The sequence below is a fragment of the Heptranchias perlo genome, chromosome 5 (genome assembly GCF_035084215.1).
Source record: "Heptranchias perlo isolate sHepPer1 chromosome 5, sHepPer1.hap1, whole genome shotgun sequence".
Classification (NCBI taxonomy): domain Eukaryota; kingdom Metazoa; phylum Chordata; class Chondrichthyes; order Hexanchiformes; family Hexanchidae; genus Heptranchias; species Heptranchias perlo.
In genome coordinates, this window is record NC_090329.1 from 111,550,774 (window position 1) to 111,566,866 (window position 16,093).

At 44.7% G+C, this 16,093-nt stretch overlaps 1 long non-coding RNA gene across 2 annotated transcripts in view; it reads right to left on the reverse strand.

The window, feature by feature from the left end:
• Window positions 1-12,327: 12,327 nt before the first annotated feature.
• LOC137322011 (uncharacterized) overlaps window positions 12,328-16,093 on the reverse strand; it is a 34,752-nt gene continuing 30,986 nt past the window's right edge. For both annotated transcript variants that reach the window (XR_010962941.1, XR_010962940.1), the window contains exons 4-5: window positions 14,278-14,328; window positions 12,328-12,902 (exon numbers count right to left, since the gene is read on the reverse strand). This is a non-coding gene — a long non-coding RNA (uncharacterized lncRNA). The remainder of the gene's footprint in view (window positions 12,903-14,277; window positions 14,329-16,093) is intronic.

Sequence of the window (16,093 nt, forward strand, 5' to 3'; positions counted from 1 at the left end):
TTCATCATGACTTCCATACTTTTGTACTCTATGCCTCTATTTTATAAAGTCCAGGATCCCGTATGCTTTTTTAACCACTTTCTCAACCTGCCCTGCCACCTTCAACGATTTGTGCACATATACCCCCAGATCTGTCTGTTCCTGTACCCCTTTTAGAATTGTGCCCTCTAGTTTATATTGCCTCTCCTCGTTCTTCCTACCGAAATGTATCACTTCACGTTTTTCTGTGTTAAATTAAATCTGCCACATGTCCGCCCATGCCACCAGCCTGTCTGTATCCTCTTGAAGTCTATCACTATCCTCCTCATTGTTCACTGCCCTTCCAAGTTTTGTGTCATCTGCAAATTTTGAACTTTGCCCTGTACACCCAAACCCAAGTCATTAATATATATCAAGAAAAGCAGTGGTCCCAGCACCAATCCCTGGGGAACACCACTGTACATCTCCCTCCAGTCAAAAAACAACTGTTCACCAATACTCTCTGTTTCCTGTCACTTAGCCAATTCCGTATCCATGTTGTTACTGCCCCCTTTACTCCATCGCAATCTTGATGACAAGCCTAACTTTATCAAACGCCTTTTGAAAGTCCATATACACTGCATCAACTGCATTGCCCTCATCTACCCTCTCTGTTACCTCATCAAAAAACTCTCTCAGGTTAGTTAAACACGATTTGCCTTTAACAAATCCGTGCTGGTTTTCCCTAATCAATCCACACTCGTCCAAGTGACTGTTAATTCTGACCCGGATTATCGTTTCTAAAAGTTTCCCCATCACCAGGGTTAAACTGACTAACCTATAGTTGCTGGGTTTATCCTTACACCCATTTTTGAACATGTATGTTGACAACACCCAGCTCTACTTCACCACCACCTCTCTCGACCCCTCCGTTGTCTCTCATTTGTCACACTGACTGGATGAGCAAAAATTTCCTCCTAAATATTGGGAAGACCGAAGCCATTGTCTTTGGTCCCCGCCACAAACTCTGTACCCTAGCCACCGACTCCATACCTCTCCCTGGTCACTGTCTGAGGCTGAACCAGACCGTCCGCAACCTTGGCGTCCTATTTGACCCTGAGATGAGCTTCCGACCACATATCTGCTCCATCACCAAGACCGCCTACTTCCACCTCCGTAACATCGCCTGACTCTGACCCTGCCTCAGCTCATCTGCTGCTGAAACCCTCATCCATGCCTTTGTTACCTGTGGACTTGACTATTCCTAACTGGCCTCCCATCTTCGACCCTCCATAAACTTGAGCTCATCCAAAACTCTGCTGCCCATATCCTCACTCGCACCAAGTCCCGTTATCCCATCACCCCTGTGTTCGCTGACCTACATTGGCTCCCAGTCCGGTAACGCCTCGATTTTAAAATTCTCATCCTTGTGTTCAAATGTCTCCATGGCCTCACTCCTCCCTTTCTCTGTAACCTTCTCCAGCTCCAAGATCTCTATGCTCCTACAATTCTTGCCTCTTGCGCATCCCCGGTTTTAATTGCTGTACCATTGACGGCTGTGCCTTCAACTGCCTATGCCCTAAGCTCTGGAATTCCATCCCTAAACCTCTCCGCCTCTCTACCTCTCTCTCCTCCTTTAAGATGCTCCTTAAAACCTACCTCTTTGACTATGCTTTTGGTCACCTGTCCTAATATCTCCTTATGTGTCTCGGTGCCAAATTTTGTTTGATCACAATCCTGTGACGTGCCTTTGGGTGTTTTACCATGCTAAAGGCGCTATATAAAAGCAAGTTGTTGTTATAAAATGTACTTTGTATCAAACGATATCTTGAATTTCTTGTACAAATTAAATAAAATTTTTAAAAACGATACCAATTCATATTTTGTAAGGTATTTATTATCTCCATTTCCCATTTTGGTTTTCCCACATCACTTAACTATTCCCAGCCACATCACTTAACTATTCCCAGCCAAACAGGTTTACCTGGCATCACCAGTGATGATGGCACTCCATGACAGACCTGACAAATGGCATTCATTAGGAATGACAATTACTCATTTTGATCTAAAAATGTGACCTATTTTAACATGTCAGTCTTAAAAATAAGTACACCTCTGTATTTGATAAAATATCACCCTTAGCATGCTCTTGATGTGCCACACTGATCTATGACTAGCCACAGAGGTGTGCAAGAATAACTTGCTCCTAATTGGGAAGTACATTGGAACAGGAGTAGGCCGTTTAGCCCCTCAAGCTTGTTCTGCCATCCAATCAGATCATAATGTGGAGATGCCGGTGATGGACTGGGGTGTACAAATGTAAGGAATCTTACAACACCAGGTTATAGTCCAACAGTTTTATTTGAAAATCACAAGCTTTCGGAGGCTTTCTCCTTCGTCGGGTGAGTGTCGGATTCCTTGAAAATTACCGCATATATAGTCACAGAACAATGCCTGGTGATTACGTATAATCTTTCCAACTGCCCGTTATCAAGGCCATCAAAGGAATTGAATAGTGTTCAGACAGAGAAACATTAGATACCAGACGACTGAACATACAAACGGTCAGAACCAAAGACAGGGAGGGAGAGAGAGAGAGAAACATCCGAAAGGAAGAAAAAGAGAGAGAATGACCAGTTGTATTAAAAACAGATAACTTTTTTTTCCCCTGCTGGTGGGGTTACGTGTAGCGTGACATGAACCCACGATCCCGGTTGAGGCTGTCCTCATGGGTGCGGAACTTGGCTATCAATTTCTGCTCAACGATTTTGCGTTGTCTTGTGTCTCGAAGGCCGCCTTGGAGAACGCTTACCCGAAGATCGGTGGCTGAATGTCCTTGACTGCTGAAGTGTTCCCCGACTGGGAGGGAACCCTCCTGTCTGGCGATTGTTGCGCGGTGTCCATTCATCCGTTGTCGCAGTGTCTGCATGGTCTCGCCAATGTACCATGCTCCGGGGCATCCTTTCCTGCAACGTATGAGGTAGACAACGTTGGCCGAGTCACAGGAGTATGAACTGATCTGTACCTCAACTCCATTTACCCGCCTTTGATCCATATCCCTTGATACCTTTACCTAACAAAAATCTATCAATGTCAGTCTTGATCATTTCAATTGACAGCTTTTTGAGGGAGATAGTTCCCTATTTCCACTACCCTTTGTGAGAAAAAGTGCTTTCCAGTTTTAATCCTGAATGACTTAGCTCCAATTTTAAGATTGTTCCCCATGGTTCTAGATTCCCCCAGCAGAGGAAATAGTTTCTCTGTGTCTACCCTATCGAATCCTTTAGAAATTTTAAACACCTCGATTAGATCACCCCTAAACATTCTAGACTCAAGGCAATACAAGCCAAGTTTATGCCACCTGTCCTCATAATTTAAACCTTTAAGCCCTGGTATCATTCTGGTAAACCTGCACCGTACCCCTTCCAAGGCCAATATATCCTTGATGAAGTGCAGTGCCTAAAATTGAATGCAGTACTCAGATAGATGACCTTTGGCCTGTGCTTCACCACAGTGGCTGAGGGCAGAAACACATTGTGTGTAGAATGTGGGATAGGAAACTCATGTTTAATTACTCAATGCTTAGTGTATTGCAGCATCAATGTGCTGAGTCACCACATTGCCCTTCCATTTCGCCTTTTCAAAACTGGTGCATTTGCCATCCAGTGAAAAAGGTTATAGTAAGCATTACGGCAAAAGTCTGTTTATTTTGATTTAAATTTCACTTCAACACTCATTTTTGATCTGCATCGGTGTTCCACAGCCGAGAGTTGGGACAGTAACTTGCTGTTGGACCTCTGCCAATAGAAGCTGGTCATTTGTAGGCTCCCAAAAGATGTTCAGGACAGCTCATTTGATGTTTTTCTTCCATTCTTTCCTGTGAGGAAGCAGATATACACTCAGCGTCTCCTCTTCATGGCCAAGATCCAGAACCAATCTTTTTAGTATATATTATGGAAAAGCTATTACATTCTGCACAGATAAATCTGTAGTGGAACAAATCACTGAAATTGAACATTTACTGATGGTGATTTTTAAAAAAAATCAATTGTTTATAATGCACTCCTATTTGCTATCACTGATTAAACATTTAAATCCCATCTTGAAGTCCAAGTCCTCAGGCTGTCTATCACTTACATATTATGTTGGATCAGATTAGTTTAGCAATTCTCACACGTAAAAGCCAGATATCCTGAGAGAGTAAAAATCTGGTATAAACCAGCTCACCCTACTTTTGATTGGTATCTTCCTATCATAAGTGTAACTGTGAACACTAAGATCCAGCGCATGGTAATTATTTTTTTGGAAATATTTCCATAAAAAGTACTATACAGGCATTTTTCTGAAGGAGAGAGATAGATTGGTTTCCAACTACATTGCAGGCAGCAGATGTCAATCAGTTATATTAGTCCCGATTTTAAAAAGGGGGGCAGGAACAGTGTGCGCGAGCCCTGAGGTGGGCGGCGCGCCCGGAGAGTCTGGGGACATGAAGGCCCGGCTGAACTTAATGGCATAGCCTTCTTTAAATAAAGGTTCCCGGAGTCCCACCCGACACCCGACTAGATTCACTACCTGGCCGGCAGGTGGGAGTAGGAACTTGGCAGCAGGAGGACGCAGCCAGAAATATGTCAAGAGAAAAAGATTAGTGAAGACAAATGTAGGTCCCTTACAGTCAGAAATGGGGGAAATTATAATGGGGAACAAAGAAATGGCAGAACAATTAAACATATACTTTGGTTCTGTCTTCACAAAGGAGGACACAAATAACCTCCCGGAAATGTTAGGGAACCAAGGGTCCAGTGAGAGGGAGGAACTGACGGAAATCAGTATTGGTAAAAAAATAGTGCTAGGGAAATTAATGGGGCTAAAGGCTGATGAGTCCCCAGGGCCTGATAATCTACATCCCAGAGTACTAAAGGAAATGGCCCTGGAAATAGTGGATGCATTGGTGGTCATGTTCCAAAATACTATAGACTCTGGAACAGTTCCTACAGATTGGAGGATGGCAAATGTAACCCCACTATTTATAAAAGGAGGGAGAGAAAAAACAGGGAATTACAGACCAGTTTAGCCTAACATCAGTAGTGGGGAAAATGCTAGAGGCTATTATAAAAGGATGTGATAACAGAACACTTGGAGGGCATTAACGGGATTGGACAAAGTCAGCATGGGTTTATGAAAGGGAAATCACGCTTAACAAATCTACTGGAGTTTTTTGAGGATGTAACTAGTAGAATAGATAGGGGAGAACCAGTGGATGTGGTGTACTTGGATTTTCAGAAGGCTTTTGATAAGGTCTCACACAAGAGGTTAGTGTGCAAAATTAAAGCACATGGGATTGGGAGGAATATACTGGCATGGGTTGAGAATTGGTTGACAGGCAGGAAACAGAGAGTAGGAATAAACGGGTCATTTTCCAGGTGGCAGGCAGTGACTAGTGGGGTACCTCAGGGATCAGTGCTTGGGCCCCAGCTATTCACAATATATATCAATGATTTGGATGAGGGAACTAAATGTAACATTTCCAAGTTTGCAGACAACACAAAGCTGGGGTGGAATGTGAGCTGTGAAGAGGATGCAAAGATGCTCCAATGTGATTTAGACAAGTTGGGTGAGTGGGTAAGAACATGGCAGATGCAGTATAACATGGATAAATGTGAGGTTATCCACTTTGGTTGTAAAAACAGAAAGACAGATTATTATCTGAATGGTGATAGATTGGGAAAAGGGGAAGTGCAACGAGACCTGGGTGTCCTTGTACACCAGTCACTGAAAGCGAGCATTCAGGTGCAGCAAGCAGTTAGGAAGGTGAATGGTATGTTGGCCTTCATTGCAAAAGGATTTGAGTACAGGAACAGGGATGTCTTACTGCAGTTATACAGGGCCTTGGTGAGACCACATCTGGAGTATTGTGTGCAGTTTTGGTCTCCTTATCTGAGGAAGGATGTCTTTGCCATGGAGGGAGTGCAACGAAGGTTTACCAGACTGATTCCTGGGATGGCAGGACTGACGTATGAGGAGACTAGGCCTATATTCACTCAGGTTTAGAAGAATGAAAGGTGATCTCATCGAAACATATAAAATTCTAACAGGACTAGACAGACTAGGTGCAGGGAGGATGTTCCCCATGGCTGGGGAGTCCAGAACCAGGGGTCACAGTCTCAGGATATGGGGATGCCATTTAGAACCGAGATGAGGAGAAATTTCTTCACTCAGAGGATGGTGAACCTGTGGAATTCTCTACCACAGAAGGCAGTGGAGGCCAAGTCATCAGATGTATTCAAGAAGGAGATAGATATATTTCTTAATGCTAAAGGGATCAAGGGATATGGGGAAAAAGCGGGAATAGCGTACTGAGTTAGACGATCAGCCATGATCATTTTGAATGGCGGAGCAGGAACAAAGGGCAGAATGGCCTACTCTTGCTCCTATTTTCTATGTTTCTATGACCCGTGGGAACAGTCCCCGGCAGTCATTGGGAAGAGGGGTCTGAAGGCGATCAGAGATCAGGGAGAGGGGAGGCTTCCTGCGCGTTCGGGGGGAAGTTTGGGGCCGGGGAGGCCCAAGGACTCCATGTGGGGCCTAGGGGGATCTACTCTTGCTCTTCCTGACTCATAAGGAGTTCTGACAAAACAAATTCTTTAAACTTACCATGGCCTCTTCTGGCCAGTCGGCTCCTCTCACCAGACTCCCCCTGATGTGAAGTTAATATGATGTCATCGGCCGCGACCTTTGCATGATAAGTAGGCCCCCGCCTGCCATTAGCAGAAGCCTCATCGATGGCCTGACTTGCCGACATAAAAATTACAGCAGCCGGGAAGGCGGCTTGTTGGAGTCAGGATGTAGAATTTTCACATTTTTAACACCTCCCATGCACATACCTGCAAATATTGTGAAACCTGTATTATAAAATGTACTTTGTATCAAATGGTATCTTGAGCACCTTCTCACAAATAGGAGTTAAAATCAGAGTGAGACTCGTAATTGGGCTGTTGTTGCAGGCCTCCAAGCATCTGGCTGTACAGCAGCATTGGCAGAAAGCTGAGAGCTTGTCACTTCTCCTCACCCTTTCAGCCAAACAAATTAATGCCCCTAGAAGAACTATAAAGGCAGAAAAGTACTGTTCAACTTCTCCACAATAGCCTGGGAAAAATACTGCGTGCAATCACTAATCAGGGAAGGGGAATACAATCTATGTGGCAAAAATTGCAGGTCATTAAGGAAAACAAAATGTAGCATTTTACAATCATCACTTTTAGTGGAACATTGGACAATAGAATGATTAATGCTTCAATTAAAAAGATCAAAATCTAAAAATCACAACAGTTTACCACACACTAGATTTTGAGTCTGCTGCAATCTTTCGCCAGCTATCTAATGGTAGCATCTGGATGGAGTTTTCAGATAAGGTTTTTCTTGATGGTTCCAGGCATTAAAACTCTCCAGTACGACAATAAATAACAAAAAATAACAGCGAGTGATAACATGTTATAAAAGAATTGACCCACTGACTGCGTTGGAGTAGTGGAATGTAAGTTTGCACTAACAATTCCTCATATGATTGAATTACCAATCTCAACCATTCCATCTTGAGATGGTAACGAGTAACAACATCAACTTACATTAATATAATTCCAAAAGTCCCAAAGCATTTATAGCTGGGCATTAGACCCAAGCAGGTTTATTGGGAATATTAAGGAAGGTGACCGAAGGTGCAGTGGAAGAAGCAGCTTTTGAAGGTGGAACAAGATGTAGAAACACAAAGGTGTTTAGGAAGGGAGTTGCAGAGTGTGGGGACAAGATGGCTAAAGGCTTTTCCACTGCTGGAACAGAACAGGGAGGGGGAATCGCCATTTCCCCCTTCCTAACCATCTATTCCACCCTTCATAATCAGCAATTTCCTCCTTATTGCTTTCTATTTCTTCCTTGATTACCATTTATTCTCCCCTTCATTCCCATCCAATTCACCCCTTTATTGCTGCCCATTCCCCTCATTGCCCTCTATTCCCCTCCTTCCCTCGGTCCCACTCCTATCTGAGTCCAGTTGCTAATGGATCAGACCAGGGTCCCACTTCCCTCAATGCTGTTCTCGGTACTAATGACAGTGATTCCAGCCTCTGCATACTGCAGGTGTGAATTTTCCTTCTTGTGAGAATTCCTGCCTGCACTATAAAGAATGTACGGAGTCTTACAACACCAGGTTATAGTCCAACCGCTTTATTTGAAATCACAAGCTTTCCGAGCTTTGCTCCTTCGTCAGGTGAGGACAAAGGAGCAATGCTCCGAAAGCTTGTGATTTCAAATAAAGCTGTTGGATTATAACCTGGTGTTGTAAGACTCCGTACATTTGTCCACCCCAGTCCATCACCGGCATCTCCACATCATGACTATAAAGAAGGCAGTTTACATTCCATTAGCACCAGGAGCGGCATTGTAAAGAGAGGCCCCAAATCCAGTCCATTAGCAGTCAGACATGCATGGGAATGGGACTGAGGATTGCAGCCTGTTGCTTGCTCACTTTTCTCAACAAAATGTTCACATGCTGAGCAGGCCCTTAAAACAATTATGTCAGCATGAATTGCTATTGGTTTGGAATATATGCTATTAAAATGTCGGAGCGGGGCTATGGACAGATCTGGGAGTGGTGGAGAGGGCATAGGGGCTGGAGGGGGCCGAGACAGCTCAGCAGATACTCAACTTCAGAGACAAACTATGAGTTTCTTATAACTGGCTTCAGAAATGAGGATGGTAGGGGCAGGTGAAGGAGCTTGGAAGAAGCTGTTTGTAGAGGAGAATAGGAGTTTGGGATACCCTTGCTCTCCAGGATTATGCTTCAGTATTAAGATGATTTGGTTGTAAAGAAGGAGAGACAATATTTTAAGTAAAAGTCATTTCCCCACTGTAAGGGAAGTGGGAAGGTCTATCTTGGGCTACTATCCTAGCGGCTGGTCATAGAGCAGCATTTGCACATTTTAATTATTTTAACTTCCAGTAAATTAAAAGAAAGTTATTTCTAGGTGATTTCATTAATCTCCTTGCAAACAACAACAATAACAGCAACAACAACTTGTATTTATATAGTGCCTTTAATGTAGTAAAATGTCCCAAGGTGCTTCACAGGAACGTTATCAAACAAAATTTGACACTAAGCCACATAAAGAGGTATTAGGACAGATGACCAAAATCTTAGTCAAAGAGGTAGGTTTTAAGGAGCGTCTTAAAGGAGGAGAGAGAGGTAGAGAGGCGGAGAGGTTTAGGGATAGAATTCCAGAGCTTAGAGCCTAGGCAGATGAAGGCATGGCCGTCAATGGAGGAGCAATTAAAATTGAGGATGCACAAGAGGCAAGAATTGGAGGAACGCAGAGATCTTCGAGGGTTGTGGGGCTGGAGGAGGTTACAGAGATAGGGAGGGACGAGGCCATGGAGGGATTTGAAAATAAGGATGAGAATTTTAAAAGCGAGGCGTTCCCGGACTGAGAGCCAATGTAGGTCAGCAAGCACAGGAGTGATGGGAGAAAGGGACTTGGTGCGAGTTAGGATACGGGCAGCAGAGTTTTGGATGAGCTCAAGTTTATGGAGGATGGAAGATGGGAGGCCAATCAGGAGAGCATTGCAGTAGTCGAATCTAGAGGTAACAAAGGCATGGATGCGGGTTTCAGCAGCTGAGGCAAGGTCGGAGACAGGCGATGTTACGGAGATGGAAGTAGGCGGTCTCGGTGATGGAGTGGATAAGTGGCTGGAAGCTCATCTCAGGGTCAAATAGGACGCCAAGGTTGCGAACGGTCTGGTTCAGCCTCAGACAATGGCCAGGGAGAGGGATGGAGTCAGTGGCTAGGGAACGAAGTTTGCGGCGGGGACCAAAGATAATGGAGGAAATTTTTGCTTGTCGGACAAGCGGTGTGACAAATTAGAGACAGTGGAGGGGTCGAGAGAGTTGGTGGTGAGGTAGAGCTGGGTGTCGTCAGCGTACATGTGGAATCTGACATTGTGTTTTCTATTGATGTCACGAAGGGGCAGCTGGTAGATGAGAGATAGGAGGAGGCTAAGGATAGATCCTTAGGGGACTTCAGAGGTAATGGTACCATAGCAGGAAGTGAAGCCATTGCAGGTGATTCTCTGGCCACAACTGGAGAGATAAGAATGGAACCAGGTGAGCGCAGTCCCACCCAGCTGGACGACTGGAGAAAAGGCGATGGAGGAGGATGGTGTGGTCAACTGTGTCAAACACTGCAGACAGGTCGAGAAGGATGAGCAAGGATAGTTTACCATGGTCACGGTCACATAGGAGGTCATTTGTGACTTTGATAAGGGCAGTTTGAGTGCTGAGGCAGGGGCGAAAACTTGATTGGAAGGATTCAAACATAGAGTTGCAGGAAAGATGGGCACGGATTTGGGAGGCAACAACACGTTCAAGGACTTTGGAGAGGAAAGGGAGGTTGGAGATGGGGTGGTAGTTTTCAAGGACAGAATTAGGACACAGTTGAAGAATGTAAAAATAGGAATATCATTTATTTTTTAACAATGAAGCTGACCCAACAACTGATGTAATAAGGTGATCTCTGAGAAGACACCAAGACGCTTCCCATACAATGAATTACTTTGAAGTGCTGTCACTTGTTATGTAAGCAAGCATGTTCGCCATTTTGCACACAGCAAGTCCCGCAAACAATACGAGACGAATGACAAATTAATCTATTTTTAGTTAAGGAAAAAACGTTGCTAGAAATCAGGAGAACTCCCTACTGTTCTTCAAATAGTGCCATGGGATCTTTAAAGTCCACCTGAACTACTGGAATAGGCAGATGGAACCTTAGTTTAGCATCTTATCCATCGGACAACACGTCTGATGATGTAACACTCCATCAGCATTGCGCTGGTATATCAGCCTAGATTCATGTGCTTAAGTCCTACAATGGAAATTGAACCCACAAGCTTCAACTCAGAGATAAGGGTGCTACCAAATGAGCCGTGTCAACTCAGTTGATATCATGGTGCTAACAGTATGTGTTGGCTCATTCTTGCATATGCTTGGCATCATTCCACTTTTACAAAAGCAAGTACCTACATTAAAACTAATTTACACCTCCCGATACCCATGTTCTCCCCTTAGCTTTATTTTCTTGAAGGCACTGACTCATGCATTGATATGATTCCATGGGCAAAAGCAGTACTTATACCTTACCCAAATGGTCATTCTTGATGAGTGAGCCTGAATAATGAGCGTCAGCAAGTTATTCAACTATAGGGACCATCACAGCCAAGCTAGATCCTGCTGTCAAATGTCATCCAAACACATGGGCTTAGTGAACAGTAACCAGAAACAAAACCCTGGATGATTTTTCTCCCCTCAAAGCCCAAGGCCATGAAGGCCAAATGTTTTAATGTTAATGATAATCCTATTTGTTGAGTTAAGCAGTTGCTAAGTGTTAATCATTTTTGAACGGGGAGCTTCCCATGGGGCTCATTAAGAATCATACGCTGTAAGCTAATTCCATGTGAATATAATTGTTTATGTGGCACTGACATGTTTGTACATGTGATTGAATATTGCAACATTCCTCACCCCAGACTATTTAAATCATAGGATATGTAGGGGCCTAGCACAGTACCAGTGAAAGTTATTGAAATCTCAAAGCTCCAATTGTTGTAGCTCTGAACTGGGAAACATACATTAAGATCACTCTTAAAGTCCTTAAAGACTTTTAGGGGGTTAAATTGGGCCACATAGCCATGTGTTTGGAATGGGAGCATCAGATGGCTGCTCACTTGGAAAATGGAACAGGGCTGAAATTCAGCAAGTATCCAACAGAGCTGAATCTGCTGGATATTTTGACCGCCAATGCCCAAATCATGACCCAGATCGGGGCGGTAGCAGCACTGAAATCAACCCACTGCATTTTCAGAATAGTGCCAAAACCCTGAAGCTCCATCTGTGCCCTCAGGTCCGCTGAAAGCATGGTTTACAGTGAAATTGAAACTGTCTGCCGCAATTTCATGTGTTGGCTTTACTGCAATGCTGTCTAATACATTAGCCACATGTGGCTAATTTGGAATCCAGATGTGGTTAGTTGCATTTCTGATTAGTAAATAAAAAATGACCATCGTTGTGCATGTGAACTCTATACTCATATTTGCACAGTATATGCATGTTTACTTTAACCGTTTTGTGCGTTTGTCAGTAAAATGTAAGACGAAGAGTGGAGCGTGAGTGTGCTTTGATTGTTGTGAGTGCTTTACTTCCTTGGTTACTGAATGGTGGTAGATTTTTGTTAAGTAAATAAGTAAATATACATTTATAAAGTACATCTACGTTTATTGAGTATGTGTATGCATCGTGTTTTCTACTAAAATTAGTGCATGTGGCTAAAACAGTATTGCTGTAGCCACACCTGTGGCTAGTCAACAATTTTTATTGGGCAACACTACTTTAATAAAGAACCCAAATTTTTCTGTACTTAAAGCATTTCAATTCTTAGTGCCGATTAGAATTCTTGAATGAAGATCTCCCACAGGGATCGCAATGGGGCAGAGGGGTTAGCACCAGCGAATAACAACATACTAACCATTTGAACTTCTAGCCCCTCTAACATTAGAAAACGTTCCAAGGCCCAGTCAGGATGTTGAAATGACTGTATGTGCCAAAGTTGAAGGCATCGAGTGGTCACTCAGCTAAGGGTTCTGGAGTGGGGCTGATCGTGTGAACAGGAGAGCAGGGCTGGCGGGTGATCAGCGCTGGAAGTGGTTTTCTCTTCTCTGTGCCACTGTCTCTTAGTGGAGGGAATTTCAGATCTTCAGGGTTCATCTGACACTGCGACCACTTGCATTTCTTGGGCTTGGAGTGTTGCAGATTCCCGATGCTAGGTGCCATTTGTTTAACTGTACTGATTGATGACACACAGGTTGGTAACAGTGAACCGAGCAGAACTGGTGGATTTTGGGTGGACCTTAGAGGGGCACAGTGAATGTAATTCCTGCTGTCAGATGCAAATCTTAGCCTCTAAAAAAAATATTTTGTCTGTGAGCAACATCACAGGGGATCACCCAGTTATGTTAAATTATATTATACATTTGCAGCACTAGGCAAGTGTCAAGCCCCAAACTTTTTGAACTGGGTACTGTAAACATCAGTAACGATGCTCCAAGCCCTAAAGCAGCCAAGAGGAAGGCTGCAGGAGGTCTACTCCTCAACTCTGTTGTGCATCAATATTACTGTATTGGTTAAATATTAATACAGTAGAATCTAGTTGATTTGTCCAGTAGAACAAATGATGACTATATCCACTTATCATAACTGATTCTTCATGTGTTGTTGCTCATAGATCATAGAAATTACAGCACAGAAGGAAACCATTCAGCCCTTTGCCCCTGTGCCTGTGCCATATCTTCAACTGATGCTGTCTAATCCCGTTCCCATGTTTTTCCCCCCCAATATCCTTTTATATTTTTTCTTTTTAAATACTAAACCACTTCTATTTTGAATGATAGTTTTTGCCTGAATAGACAGTCAAATGTTTATGACTTCCAGAGAAACCTTGGCCTAAATTTTAACCCCACTTACGGGTGGGTTGGGGGCGGGTGGGAAGGTAGAAATTGTAAAAAAAACTAAAACCCGACCCTTACCCGCCTCCAACCTGCCTATTTCCGGTTTTAACGGAGGCGGGTCGAGGGCCGGGCGACCAACCCGCTCTCAGGAGGCAGGTTGGTAAGTGAAAGCTTTTAAGGAGGCTGCGGACCTCCATTTTGACAGCTTAACTCCTGGAGGCTGGGAATCCCGGGCCTTCTGCTTCACGCCACATGAGAGGAGGCGAGAAGGCCTGGAATAGCAGGTAAGTGCCTTTATTGCACTGCTTGTGGGCCCGGAGGAGGAGGAGTGCTTCCCGCAGGCCCAACAAGCTTACCTGCCGCGATCCCACACACATGATCGGCCAACCCCCCCGTCCACGATCTCCGACCTCCCCATGATATCCAACCCCCCCCCCCCCGGTGACCCCCCCCGACCCCGATGACTGACCTCCCCAATTACCCCCCCGATGACTGATCCCCAATAACTCCCCCCGATGACCGACCCCTCCGATGACTCCCCTGTCGATGACTCCCCCGAACTCCCTGAAGACTCCCGACCCCCCGATGACTGCCCCCGATGACCCCCGACCGCAACGATGACCACCAACCCCCTGATGATCGACTCCCCCGATGACTTCCCCAATGACTAACCTCCCCAATGACCGACCCCCCGTGACCCCCAACCCCCCAAAGACTCCCCCTGATGACCTTCCCCGATGACCGACACCCCCCCCCCCCACCCCATCTAAGACTTACCCGCTGGCATCCGCTTCCTGGCTCTTCTCCCGTCCTGTCAATCTGGCTGGCCTGTCGGGCGGGAAACAGACAAAAAAATATTAAAAGACGTCCTCACGTCAAAATCCTAAGGACATCTGGGAAACCCGTACTTCCGGGTTTCAGTGAGGAATTCCACTCCGCCACCCCCACCACCCCCTGCCCTCTTCTCGGCTCTGGGTTAAAATTTACCCCCTGATCTCTGGAGACAGTATAACAATCATAACAGATTGAAAAAGGCAGCCATTGTGATCTCATTGCCTTACCTACAAGTATTGCCCGGTTATTGCATCATGAGCTTAGTGACCAAGAATGCCTAGCTATTGCATCACAAATTTAACAAAAGACATCACTATGGCTAGTTAATAATCCATCACAGAACTGTTAAATAACAACATTTGTATTTAAGTGTGTGACAGTTGCCCAAGTGTATGTAATGTATGTGGACTCTAGATTGGTTGTTTCCACTCAATGAGTTATGCCTCCCTCGAGCGATCACCTGGAACTTCTTTCTTCTGACACACGAGCATTACACAACAATGCACCTGGCAGCAAAATATGTCAGAAATATTGACACGAATGTCAATCATGTAGGTATCATCATGTGAATCACTGCACACCGAAACAGTAAGTGCGGCTAAAAATGACAATAAGCTAACAAAAGTGAAAACTGAGATACTTATCTTATCTATACTGTATAAATAGAATCCATGTCAGAGACTGATGGTTATAGAAGGGGTGTAGGGAATGGAGGGGGGTAGGGGCTATCAGGAGGTTGGAAACTACCTTTGCGGGGGAGGTCGAAAAACTGCCAAGGTAGGGAAGAGTGGGAAACTACCTCCATGGGGGTAAGAACGCTACCTCACTGAGCGAGGGTAGGGGTTGTACTGGTCCCAATTTTTGACTGTTATTGGCACTTTTTTTTTTCTAACTTTGCAGTTCCCCTAATTTTTTTTACATTTATATTATTACTCATTTCTTAGCATTAGTACTGCTCCCAATCTTCTATGATTCTTGCTACTACTGATAGAAGCAAGCGTATCCTCCAGAGAGATATAAGCAGTTTTGTCACATAACATGAGCTGACACTTAACAGCACAGCATTACCTGCAGGCATAACAGGTGTCGCAGATAAATGTGGACACATATAATGATAAAACCTATTGACAAAGGTTGACATATGCATTTGCCAGGAGGAGCAGGAGGTACTCCTCTGAGCCCCACAAGGAAAGTCTGGAGTTCTGCCACACCGGGCTCTCCTCTGCCGAACCCCCTCCGTGATTTACCTGAGTGCTGGCAGATGGCTTCTGGGCCACCCGATCTTTACCCTGCTGGCCACCGGCCAGCTGACGTTTTACGCCTGTTTCAGCTGGTGGGAGGTTAATGAGGCCTGACGGCTAAAATCGGCTATGCATCCCATGGAGACTCCCGATGGGAATTTGTACGGCTCCCCTGGCTTCCCCCCCCCCCCCCTCCCCCACCAAGAAGTTAAAATTCATGTTTCTGTATTACAAATTGAAATACAAGGGTAGACTTTCTGATCAGGTCTCCATTCGGACATTAGTTAAGTGGTGCATTATGAGCATCTGTGAGTGTACTGACCCCACATATTGTGCAAGGTCAGATTAATTTGTCTGTTGTGCAGGGTCAGATTCATTTACACAATGTAGGTGAGCTCCTGCCCCAAAATGGGCCTGATATTGGACATTTGATAGAGTTGGGGGGGGTGGTGGTGGGGGGAGAGGTTGGGTGAAATCATGTGGAAGCAGCTCACAGGGTTGCTTACAAGAGGTGAGGC